We start from the raw sequence: 12,237 nt of genomic DNA, 5'->3' as shown, positions 1-12,237 counted from the left end.
AGGAAGGGAGATGGCTGGCATGCTAAGTGAACACAGATGATAGGCCCTCATTCTGTCACATGATGGTTGGAAAGGGGCCTGCTGCCATTTCCTCCACTCCGTGCTCACCAAAGTCTCTTCCACCCAATGGAGAAGGTTGGAAAATGAGGCTATTTAAGAGAGAGTTCCGAGATTCAAGCTGGGCTCCCTCCTCTGTGTCAGCGGCCTGGTCACCCCTCCTAATGGCCCCTGTCACAGGTTCACCATGGTAGAGGGGCAGAGTGAGTGTGTGTGGTCGGGCGGGAGATTTTACCACAAAACTGTTGCTCATAAAAATAGCCTCTTAGTATAATGATAATAGTACTGATAATAATTGTGGTATTTGTTAAGCACTACTGTATGCCAGTCATTGTAACACTGTATCCGGCCAAAAGGAGGCCCCTTTATGTAAAGAAAATAGCCAAGATTAAATTAGATTTGATCTTGTTTCCGCAAACTCCATCCCTAACCAGTTTTTACATCCAAGACTACACAGCACTGGTTATATGCTCCCTCCACTCCATGCTTGGGTGAGTGGGTAAAGATGGGTCAAGTTCCTTTGATGACAATAATAATATTCGGTCCTCACTGTATGTTAGGTACTGAGGCAACTAGAAGATCATTAGATTGGACATAGTCCCTGAACTCCCGGCCAGGTTAACAAGAGGGATAAGAACAAGTTTTTTAATCCTCATTTTACAAATTGAGGCATAGAGAGGTTAAGTGAACTGACAAAAGTCAGGCAGCAGGCAAGTGGCAGAACCAGGATCAGTACCCTGATCTCCTAGCTTCTGATCCCATCCTCTTTTCAGTAGACCTTGCAATACAAAACATAAATAACATTCATCCCTGACAAACACTAGGCTGCAGCCAAAATATGTATCAGCTAGGCCAGGTGTCATGGCAAACTGAAGCTGGTGCATTTCTGCTTATTTCCAAGGCTGCAATAAATGCATTACACCAGAGAAAATACATAACAAATGGGGATAAAAAACAGGTATTGCATGCTCTGCACTAATCAATTCCTTTATTATGTCAATTTTACTTTCCAGCAGTCATGCCAAAAGAGGAAATAAAAATCAATCACAAATTTCTGAGATTTCTTTTTCAGACTGATATTTTTACCCCATCCCCCTCAGACAACCTGCGAAGCCAGGTAATGAGGAGGTATAAATCCTGCTCTTATCTCCTCTGAAAATCCACCCTTTAACAGGAGCTCTGAAACATCAATGGAAAAAAAAGTAGAGTGGGGCATCTTTTATCCTAGTGGCTTAGACAGCCAATTAGTAAAGTTCTCCATTACATTAAACGGTATTTCACAGGTCCAATTATTTATCAAGGATATGGACAATAGCAGTGATTGTTACAAGTTTGATTGATTAAACAGACCGATTGGCACCGTTTCCACTTTCCTGCCTACCATATGTTTCTTCTTAATCGCCTGGTAAAGTCTTTGTACTTCCTTGAGTAACCTAACAGGTGTTGAATCAAATCCTTAATGCTTCCAATTTTTCCCTCTTTGAAGCAGATGGGTGAAAGGAGAGAGAAGAATATTACATTTCCACCCCTCTCTCTCTCTGGTTGCCGCCTAATAGCCTCAGGTTAAAAGTAGTCTAAAGGAGCTCTTTATTAATCATTAAATCCCCTTTTGGTGAGGGGAAGATTCTTGAGGTTAAGGAGGTTTTGGGGGGAAAGCTTCAATTCATCGATATCTGGGTGCAGGCATGGGTTCTTCTGTCTAAATGGGAGTCCAAAAGACCCTTCACCTGGCCGCTCGGGACTACAGGATTAAGAAACACAGAGTCTTCCCCCCTGTGATGCCCCCACAATGGGGAACTGAAAGCCACACAGATGCGTAGCCAGTGGTGCAGGAAACCACTGACAGCACAGGATATCAGTCTCCAGCCTCAGACATAAAACAGGCTCTAGGCCAAAAACGTAATTCTACCAAGACGTCGGTGGCTTAGTGCCGGCGCTGCAGGTGTTCAACACAAATGGAGCACTTTGTACAGTATTAAAAAAAAAAAAAGAAAGAAAAAGATGCAGAACCGATTCAGCAAATCATGCCCTCTTTTGCCTGGAAAAAAAGGAGGCGGGGGCAATTGGATATCTTTCAGGCGATTGCTCAGTTTAACAAGGGAATTAGCATTTTTGCCAAGTAATTTGCACAACCTGACAACTTGCCAAAAATACTTTTCTGCAATCGTTTACACCCAGAACGACTTCCCCAAAGCCTGCCTTCCCTCCCCTGCCTTTAGCTCCTAACCAGACCCTCTGTTTTCACCTACGGGAGAGCCAAGTGTCGGGGTATTTTGGGAGTCACTTTCTTGTCCCTGAAGATGGCAAAACCACGGTGCTGGGTCCGAAAGGGGGCACGGGGGAGGGTGGGGACAGAAAGTTGGTTGGTGCGTGGAGGCTGCTAATGGGGGAAGGGGCAACCCCCTCTCCCAGGCCACTTTTCTAACTTGGAAAGCCTCTCCGAAGTGAGGTTGATGCTGCCTCACAGGGAATAGAATCAGGAGATGGGTGAGCTGTAAAACAGGAAAGCCTGGGGACATTTAAAGGGCCAGCTCTCTGCTTCTAAATAACCAAACTGCCTTCTGGTAATCTCCACCCCTTACTGTCCTTTATTCACTCTCAACCTCAAGACACTTATGTACATATCCATAATTTATTTATAATAATGTCTGTATCCACCTTTAGACTGTAAACTTGTTGTGGTCACAGAACGCAGAGTGGTCTAGAGGATAAAGCCCAGGGTTGGGAGTCAAAAGGATCTGGGTTCTAATCACAGACCTGCCACTTGTCTGCTGTGTGACATTGGGCAGTTCAATTAACTTCTCTGTGCCTCAGTTCCATCATCTTCAAAACGGGGATTAAGACTGTGAGCCTGATGTGGAACAGGGACTGTGCCCAACTCAATTTGCAAGTATCTACCCCAGCGCTTAGTACAGTGCCTAGCACATAGTAAGCGCTTAACAATTTCCGCAATTATTATTACTCTTCCAAGAGCTTAGTACGGTGTACTCTGCACACAGTAAGCACTCAATAAACATTATTAATTGATTGATGAGGGTAGGGGGGTCTGAACCAGGGAGACTGGGGAAATTTTTAGTTGGGTGCAAAGCTAAAGAGAGATCATTCACCACAACTCATTTTTTTCTTATGGTATTTGTTAAGCACTTACTATGTGCCACGCATTGCACTAAGCGCTGGGATAGATACAAGCTCATCAGGTTGGACACAGTCCATGTCCCACATGGGGCTGACAGTCCTAATCCCCATTTTACAGATGCAGTAATAATAATAACTGTGGTATTTGTTCAGCGCTTACTGTGTGCTAGGCATTGCACTAAGTGCTAGAGTGGATAAAAGCAAATCGGGTTGGACAGAGTCCCTGCCCAACTTGGGGCTCACAGTCTTAATACCCATTTTAAAGATGAGGTAATAGTGGCACAGAGATGTTAAATGACTTGCCCAAGTTCATACAACAAAAAAATGGCAGAGCCAGGATTAGAACATAAATTCTTCTGATTCCCAGGCCCGTGGCCTATCCACTAAGTCACACTGCTTCTCATTTGTCTTATGTATTTTAGTAAAGAAGGCTCTTCCTCAAGGTGAAAATAAAGACGGAGCTAGTGGAGGGATTAAGCATTATTTAAAGCAACCAGGCAAACTGCTGTGGGATCAGAAGCCAGACAGATCTGTCTCCCCTGATCTCTTTATTAGCTTCACTTGGAACTCTGTGTCCCTGAGTGTGAGGATGGGACAGGAAGAGGTGGGGCAGAACACTGAAGCGTTTGTTGCTAGCTAACGCGTGTGTCCTCGGAGCCCAGAGATACAGGCAATGGCAGAAGGTGGGTAGGGTGGCCGGTTGGGTGGCACTTGGGAGCGAGGTTGGGGCTAATGCCAATTTTGCAGGCTAGTAAAGAAGGCTCCAGCCTGAACAAGTTTGGAACCCATTGGCAAGGATAGCTATATTGGCAGGTGAATGGGGCTGCCATTTAAGGAGGGGTCATTGCTATTGTCCTGGATGGTGTTCACAGCCTAATCAATCAATCCAACTATGTTTCTGAGGGTTTGATACATAAAGAGCAATGGACAAGTGCTTGGGGAGAGGACACTGCAAGAGAATTAGAAGACACAATCCCTGTCCTCAGGAAGTTTAGAATCTGTAGTTTTCAGGATTATACACTGTCCCTGGCCAGGAGGTTGTGATTTACCTAGAGGGCTGGGGAAAGAGCCTTGCTTACAGGTTCAGGAAATAATTGATTATAACAGTATTTCTTTGTTATCATTTCTAATGGTATTTAAGCACTTACTACGTACTACGCTCAGTTTTAAGCACTAGGGCAGATACCAAGTAATCAGGTGGGAACCAGTCCATCAGTATTCAGGTTGGACACGTGAGGCTCACAGCCTTAATCCCCATTTTATATAGTAACTGAGGCACAGAGAAGTGACTTGCCCAAGGTCACACTGCAGACAAGTGGGGGAGCTGGGATTTGAAGCCAGGGCCTTCTGGCTCCAAGGCCCATGGTCTAAACTCTAGACCACACTGCACTGTGCTAAGCTCTGGGGTAGATACAATACAATCGGATCAAACACAGAGCCTGGGGAAACAGTGTTGCCCAGTGGAAGGAGCATGGGGCCGGGAGTCGGAAGACTTGGGTTCTAACCCCAGCTCAGCCATTTACCTGACGCGAAGTCACTGAAATCTGTGCCTCAGATTCCTCACTTGTCAAATGGGGATTCAATACCGGTTCTCCCTCCTCACACTGTGAGCCTCTTGTGGGACAAGGACTGACTTTCCTGTTTATACTCAGCACTGAGTATGGTGGTTGGCAGATAGTAGGTTCTTAACAAACACCATTATTACATTAGGCTCCTAGTCTAAAGGAGAGGGGGATCAGGCATTTAATTCCCCCATTTTACAGATGAGCAAACTGAGACCCAGAGAATTCAAGTGGTTTTCTCAAGGTCACACAGCAAGCAAGTGGTAGAGCTAGGATGAGAACCCTGGTCACTAAACTCCCAGTCATGTGCTATTTTCACTAGGCCACGCTTCTCTATATCCACCCCTCCCCATCTGCCCATCACTCTATCGGCTGCCAAATTCTTCTTGGAATAGGAAGGGAGGCAGCGCATAGACCCTGCCTGTCTTTTTCGCATCCGCGCAACTCCTACTGACTTGGAGAGAGTTCAGGGGCTTCAGAGAGCACACGAAGAAGGCCTAAGGGACGGTTTCAGCTCTTTGATACTGAGTTTCTAACCAGTGTTAGCAAGGAAGTTTACAAGCTTGAGTGAGGACAAAAACCTTGGAGTTACAGGAGGCAGGAGACATCAAAGGCAAGCTGTTTCTAATTCTGGTAGCAGAGAACACGGGCGCTGAACTTGCCGACGTGTCGGCTTATCAGTCCTGAAGCCAGCAAAAAGCATTTTATTTTTAGTAAAGCCATACTATCCTTTGGTTCACTCCAGTAACTCAGCGACGTCACAGCAAATGATCCACTGCAGTGCGATTTTAAAATGCACAGTCAGAAAAACAGAAGACGCAGCTTTTTTAAGTTCGATCAGGAAAGTCAGTGTGATAAGGGACTTTCTGCTTGGCTAGGAAAGCACGGCACAGAAAGCATTTCAAATACCTGACGAATCACAGAACCCTCAAAACGAGGGCCGGACAGAATGAATCAGTCAACTACTACCTGAAAAGCACAGTATTAAGTGCTTGTGAGAGTACAACACAATAGATTTAGTAAACACAATCTCTGCTCACAAAAAGGGAGAGGGAGAGGCAGACATGGCAGAGTTTACAGATAGGTACATATGTGCTGAGGGTGGGGTGAGTAACAAGCACTAAAGTGTTTGGATCCAAGTGCATAGATTACACAGAAGGGAAAGTGAGTAGGGGAAATAAGGACTTAGTCAGAGAAGGCCTCTTGGAGGAGATGTGATTTTAGAAGGCTTGGAATGAGGGAAGAGTAGTGGACTATCAGATACGCAGGAGGAGGGTGGTTCCAAGCCAAAGGGGGAATGTGGGTGAGGAGTTGGTAGATGAGAGCCAGGGTCTTATAGTAGTAATCATCAAGGATTCACCGTGGGCCAACTGGTTGTATAGTATATTTTTTTTTACTGTATTTGTTAAGCACCTGCTATGGGCCAGGGACTCTAGACTGTAAGCTCCTTGTGGGCAGAGAATGTGTCTGTTTATTATTGTACTGTACTCTCCCAAGCGCTTAATACAGTGCTCAATAAATATGATTGAATGAATGAATGAAATGATTGAGCTGGGGTAAATACAAGCTAATCAGGTTGGACATAGGCCATGTCCCACATGGGGCTCACAGTCTTAATCCCCATTTTACAGATGAGGTAACTGAGGCCCAGAGAAGGGAAGTGACTTCTCCAAGGTCACACAGCAGACAAGTGGTAGTGCAGGAAGTAGAACCCAGGTCCTTCTGACTCCCAGGCCTGTGTTCTGTTGACTAGGCCACACTGCTTCTCATCCCAGCATATACTTGTGGTATTTGTTAAGTGTTTAGTATGTGCCAGGCACTGTATTAAGTACTGGGGTGGATACAAACAAATCAGTTTGGACACAGTCCCTGTCCCACATGGAGCTCAGAGTCTCAATCCCCATTTTACAGGTAAGGTAACTGAGGCACAGAGACATCAAGTGACTTTCCCAAGGTCACACAGCGAACAAGTGGCAGAGCTGGGAATAGAACCCATGGCCTTTTGGCTCCCAGGCCCGTGCTCTATCCACTATGCCGTGCTGCTTATGGAACTAGACCCTGGGGCAGGGTTCCTGCAAGGAGGATGGACACTTGTGGTTGTGCATAAGTTGCAAATGGCTCTCAGATCCCAACATGAAACATGCAGTAGACATGCAGGATGTGATTACATTGTTGTTCCAGTGGCAAATCTCCCTTAGCCAGTCCTTCCTCCAGAGTACAGTGCACCAGCTGTCCCTGTGAGCCCCAGATCAGGTCTCTGAATCCCACAGTTCTTCCTTTTCTATTCGATGTGCTCCCGGGAAAGGAAGCAGTGCCCTCCAGGAGTAGTGGGAAGGGGAACAACTGGGCTCTTACATGTAGCCTGTGTCATTTGATTCTACTCTGTATGTAAGCTCCAGAACAAGGGAATGCTTTGCTAGAGCCTTGAGGCAACTTGGAAGAAATGCACATGCATACATACACCCCCCATATTTCCTCCCCACCCCCCGCTCCCCCGACACACACCTGGGATTCCTACAGTGCTGACACTCTCAAGAGTTCCAAGGAAATAATACATACCTTCCTTAAGGGGTAGGGAGAATCAGAGATTTTTCTCTCCATTTTACAAATGGGATCACTGAAGCCCAGAAAGGTGAACTGACTTGTCCAAGGTCAACCAGATGAGTGGATGGCAGGAACCAGGCCTAGAGCTTTGCTCTCTTGACTCCTTGCCCCAGAACTCCCTCCCACGGTCACCCTGCTGACTAATAATTTTGGACCAGTATATCTGATAGGATTAGATTTTACCTGAAAATTGGCTTTCTGAACCCTGGCTCTGCCAGACTGCAGAAGCACACTGAGTTTCTCTCGGTCCAGAGGGAAGAAAACAGAAGGAAAGAGGAGGTTTCGGTCAGTTATCTTGGTTTCTCCGAGTTGAAATCCTTCAGCTGGGACTCAGAAACCCAAAGCCTTTAGGTGGGAGGCAGACATAACGCACACACACTTTCTGCTTTCTCTTCTCTCTTCTCTCTCTCTCTTCCCCCCACCCCCTTTCTCTCTTTCTCCAAGCAGCCACCTTGATTCAATCACAAGAAGGCAGTTTTCACATTCCTTACAGCAAATTCCATTCTACTTTAATCAGCTCAGGCTTTCTCCTTGGGCCTTTTAACACTGGCTGTCAGAGGGCACAACACCTACTTGGAATGTGGTACTTTTCTTTTTCCACCAAAAGTGCCCACCCCAAACACCCAGAGCCAGGGCCTTGGCAAACTGAACTTCAGGCAAACTCAACTTTAGGAAAACAATGCGGGAAGAGTTTCCTTCTAAAACATCTCATAACAATAAAACCCTGGCTCACCGCCCACTGACCACTGAAACCTCTCCTTCCCCTCACTCCAGCTTCAGGCCGAATGTTAACGAGGCTTTGTGGGTTCAGGCCTCAAGCCGGTTCTGATCCAGACCTCGGTTACAACCTTGGATAAACTGGCTGTCAATCTCCAGCCTGCATTTTAGCAAATCTCATGGCAGCAAAACCTAGGCTCTGGACACTCTCATACTTCTGGCTCCATGTGCTGGAAGAAGTACGAGGGAATGATGAAAGTACAGCCATGAGCTTTCAAAGACATGGAGAAGGATGGAGGCCATAATCTGAATCCCAAGAGAGCTAATTTCACAGTTAACTCAGCCCTGCAGATGGATTCCAGTGGCAACCAGCCCACACAACTTCCATTCGCTCTTCCGGTCACTGTGGGCAATCAGTTATATTGATCATTAGTCTGGTAACAACCCAAGCCCAATTTTTATTGACTTTTTCTGAATCACGGCATGGTATCATTCAAGCCCTGCCCTGTGGCCTGGTACTAATTTGCAAGGTTGGGTTTCCTCTTCTCTGCTTTCCTGTCACCAAAAACAGATGCCTGAGATCTCACAAAGATAGAGGACCCATTTCCCTCTACATGCAAATCCCCCAAACCATTGCCAACATGGTAGGGTGGGGATGATCTCCACCCAGGGGTCTGGGCAGGGTGAGGGAGGCAGAGCAGACAGGTGCCAAGAACACGTCAATAAATCAATCAATTGTATTTATTGAGTGTTTACTCTGTACAGAACACTGTACTAAGCTCTTGGGAGAGTACAATAAAACAATAAACACATTCCCTGGCCACAACAAGCTTACAGCCTAGTGGGGGAGACAGATATTAATAAAAATAAATATATTGTAGATATGTACATAAGTGTAGATGTGCTGGGAGGGGCGATGAATAAAGGATCAGGGTGATACCAGGTCAAGGGAGTGGGAGAAGAGGAAAGGGAGGCTTAGTCATGGAAGGCCTCTTGGAGAAGATGTGCCTTCAATAAGGCTGTCGGGAATTGTTGCAATTGAGAAGGAAAGTCATTCCTGGACTGAGGCAGGAGGTGGGCGAGGAGAGTACAATGTAAAAATATAAGGGATACATTGCCTGCAAATTCATACATTCCAGGGTATCATTGCTTTGACTTTCTTAACATCACTTAAGTAGCACTGGGGCAATGGTGGATAGAGAAGGTTGCTCATCCCTCATCCCCGGCCAGCATGGCAACCTGACTTCTGCGGAGCTGATGTCCAAAGAGCCCAGGTCAGGAGTCAGCCACTACTACTAGCCTATTGTATTGTGTTGGGCAAGTCATTTAAGCTCTATGGGCCTACTTCCTCATCTGTGCTGTAGGAAAGGAGAAAAGGTTAGCACTCCCCTTGAGAAGGATAGAAGAGCTCATAATGACCTTTACAATACATGTATGGTTAAGACATTGCCACTGACTTCACGGCATCTAACCATGTTTTAGAGAAGCAGTTGTAGTCTAGCTGATAGAGCAAAGGCCTGCGAGTCAGAAGGACATGGGTTCTAATCCCGGTTCCACCAGTGGTCTGCTGCCTGACCTATGACAGGTCATTTCACTTCTCTGTGCCTCAGTTCCTTCATATGATTACCATGTGTCTACCCCAGCACTTAGTATAGTGCTTGGCACATAGTACCCGCTTAACAAATAACAGAATTATTATTATTATCATCTCCTCCAAGAAGGCTTCCATGATTAAGCCCTCTTTTCCCTGGCTCCCTCTCCTTTCTGTGTTGTCTATGCACTTGGATCTGTGACCTTTGGGCATTTGATGTGTCCCGTCACCCGCCTTCACCCGCCCATTCCCGCCCCCCGGACCCTACAGTACTGATGTACATATCCATAAAATATAAATTAATTACTTACATCACTGCCTCTAGATTGGAAACTCATTGTGGGTAGGAAACGGGTATACCTCTTCCCCTCCCCACAGCACTTGTGTATATTTGTATATATTTATTACTCTATTTTATTAATGACACATATATACCTAAAATTCTATTTATCTATTGATGATGTTGATGCCTGTCTAACTTGTTTTATTTTGTTGTCTTCCCCTTCTAGACTGTGAGCCCAATGTTGGGTAGAGATTGTCTCTGTTGCCAAATTGTACTTTCCAAGCACTTAGTAGAGTGCTTTGCACACAGTAAACGCTCAATAAATACAACGGAATGAATGAATGAATCAGTGAAGTATACCAGCTCTGTTATATTGTACCCTCTCAAGCGCTTGGTATAGTGCACTGCACAGATTAAATGTTCACTGAACACCATCTATGATGACTCAGCTCCTTGGGGATAGGGAATGCGTCGCTCCTTCATTTTGTATTTCCCCAATGCTTATTACAGTGCATTACACCCAGTGGGAGCTCAATAAACATTACTTCCGTTACTACCACTTGTGCTTAGCACCCTGAGGGCTCTCAAAAAAATAGATGTTGGCAGATTGAGCAATGGGAGTCTTAGGTAGTGGGCTGAGTTCCAGGAAGCACAGAAGCTTAGGGAGAGAAAAGAAGAAAAAAAGGTCCCCATTAAATAGATTTAGCTCTGTCAACTGCAACCTGCCCCTTGAGAGTGGTTGAGCAGGACCCAAAACCAGACGTCTTGGCCTCTCTCGCATGAGTTGCACTGTGCAATGAAGCTCTGGGCAGGAAACACTCATTTCCTCCCCCAGAATCCTTGCTCCCATCTCTGGCCCTCTGTCTGAAACCCGAGCTCCTCCCTCACTGCCCCCAAATCCTGATGAGGTGACCAGAAGCAATCAATGACATTTACTGGGCGCTTACCATGTGCTGAGCACTGTACTAAGCACTTGGGAGACAGCACTGCCATAGAGTTACCAGACAAGATCCCTGTCTTTAGAGGAGCTTACAATCTGTGGTGCAAAGTTAACCAGCCTCGAAACCCGATCATTTTTGCCCTATAGGACTGACTTTATTTCAGCCTGGGCAGCAGTAGCAGCAGCATTAACTGTATGTAGACAACTGCCCCGGACACTTGGCAACTCTCAATGACAATATAGAGGTGTTCTTACAGTTCTAGACTGTAAGTTCACTGTGAGCAGAGAACGTTTCTACAACTCTATCAAACTCTCCCAGGCAGTTAGTACAGTGCTCTGCACACAGTAAGTGCTCAATAAATACGATTCATTGATCCCTTAAGGCTCGGTCCTCGCCCTCCCAGAGTTTCCAGTCTAGCGGTCAGAGGTTTGGGGGAAGCCCAGCAGAGGGCAGGGGCTGCAGACACCAGGAATGATCCCATTTCCAGGACTTTCACAATCACTAACCTTCGCCCAGGAAAAATCAAGTTCTGACCCTGACCTTTCAACAGGGGAGGGTGAATAGACTCCAGCCCAAAGAGGGAAACAGAAAGTAGGTGCATCTTCCTGGGGTGAATGCAAAAAAAGGCAAGATGGAAAAGGTGATGCAGGAAAGAGTTTTCGTTCAGGTCCCAGAATCAATCAATCAGTGATACTTATTGAGTGTTTACTATGTGCCGAGCACTATGTGCCGAGCACTATGCTAATCACTTGGGAAAGTACAACACAACAGAATTAGCAGACTCATTCCCTGCCTATAATGAGCTTACAGTCTAGAGGAAGAGACAGACATTACTATAATAATAATATTTGTTAAGCACTTACTATGTGCCAAGCACTGTTCTAAGTGCTGGGGTAGATACAAGGTTACCAGGTTGGATGCAGTCCCTGTCCCACTTGGGGCTCACCGTCTTTATCCCCATTTTACAGATTAGGTAACTGAGGCAAAGAGAAGTGAAGTGACTTGCCCAAAGCAACACAGCAGACAAGTGGTAGAGCTGAGATTAGAATCCAGGTCCTTCTGGATCTCAGGTCTGTGCTCTAACCACCATGCCACGCTGCATCTCTCTATGCCATGTTGCTTCTCATTACATATGAATAAGTAATTTGTAATATATAAAGATATGTACATAAGTGGGCCGGGGGGGCAGGGGATATCAAATGTATCAGACAAAGTCACCATAGAGACGCCCAGGAGCGCCAGTGCCCAACAAAGACAAAGGCAAAAGCAGGAACAGATGAATTTCTAAGAGAAGACTCAATTTGGAACAGAACAGGAAAGACCAGAGCAGGACTGTATGAAAAGAGC

General features: G+C 45.9%; 1 protein-coding gene and 1 non-coding gene across 11 annotated transcripts in view; one reads left to right on the top strand and one right to left on the bottom strand.

The window, feature by feature from the left end:
* The window catches only part of FBRSL1 (fibrosin like 1), a 736,960-nt gene that overhangs the window by 645,782 nt on the left and 78,941 nt on the right, over positions 1-12,237 (bottom strand). The gene's annotated exons all lie outside the window — the stretch shown is intronic.
* Positions 9,431-9,558, top strand: LOC114809486. The gene has a single exon (XR_003757270.1). It is a non-coding gene; the product is annotated as a U6atac minor spliceosomal RNA (small nuclear RNA).

Source organism: Ornithorhynchus anatinus, chromosome 2 (genome assembly GCF_004115215.2).
Source record: "Ornithorhynchus anatinus isolate Pmale09 chromosome 2, mOrnAna1.pri.v4, whole genome shotgun sequence".
Taxonomy (NCBI): Eukaryota; Metazoa; Chordata; class Mammalia; order Monotremata; family Ornithorhynchidae; genus Ornithorhynchus; species Ornithorhynchus anatinus.
Note: the sequence above shows the minus strand (reverse complement) of the source record. Positions and strands in the feature narration are given on the sequence as shown.